Source organism: Pteropus medius, unplaced genomic scaffold (assembly GCF_902729225.1).
Source record: "Pteropus medius unplaced genomic scaffold, Ma_sr-lr_union100, whole genome shotgun sequence".
Taxonomy (NCBI): domain Eukaryota; kingdom Metazoa; phylum Chordata; class Mammalia; order Chiroptera; family Pteropodidae; genus Pteropus; species Pteropus medius.
Window position 1 is genome coordinate 4589312 of NW_024354550.1, and position 1073 is coordinate 4590384.

Here is a 1073-nt window from a genome sequence, read left to right on the forward strand (position 1 = left end):
CTGGTAATCTGGTTTTTGAGTTAGAGTATGGTATGGGTTCATTGTTATTTATTATATTTTTTTAAAAGTGATGAAAGAAAGAGAGAGAGAAAAAGAAAAAGAGAAAAGGAAGGGAGGAAGGAAGGAAGGAGGGAAGGAAAAGTCAGAAGGTTATTGTTCAATAATGATAATGTGTCATAAACCAGAGATTGTGATTAATCCAATTATTTAAACATAAATTTATTTAAAAATAAAAATAAATTATTATTATATGGTGATATAGCATTTCTATACAAAAGACTTGCCTTAGGTATAAACAGAATTTCTTAGAAATTTTAGTTTGATTATGGCATACTGTTCTGGCTTTTATATAAAAATTGTTGATGCATTATTTTAATACATGTCAATTGGATTATTAAACAACTCTTCCATGTACTCAGCTCAATTTTAAGCATATTAAGCAAAAGCAGCTAAGAGTAAACAATAAAATGTAGTAAAAAGGGCACAATAAGCTGATTGTGGCAGTTTTATAAGAAATTCTTTATGATTAAGAGTTCAAGTCTTGGGCTGGTTGCTTTGTGCCCTCCATGTCACATCACTTGCAGTAGCAGAAATTCCACAGCAGCTGTCAGTAGCTAAACATTCTGTGTTTATTTTTTAAGGGTCAAAGATGGTTAAAATTGGCATAACAATTTTGCTATTTTGCGTTCCCATCAAAACACTATTATATCTTTTGTTCCCTAAAATGAAGTCAGTACCCTGAGCAGTACATCTCTCAAAAAACAAACAACAACAACAAAAAAACTCTCAAAAAATACTGACATGGTATTATTAAGCGCTTCTCTCACCATACATATCACCTTTACTTATTTTGAAGACAACACTTAAAAAGATTAGTTAAAATTGGCCAAAAAAATGAGGCTGTCTTTCCAAAATTAACAGGCAGCCAATCAATGATTGTATAGAATCAAATGAGAAGAAAAGAGGAGCTTATTTTATGGGCAATTGTTTTGTTCATCATCTCTTTTTTTTTTTTTTAATTTTTAAAAAAAATTTTTAGAGACTTCAAGCTTTGATTGAAGGTTCATCATTTG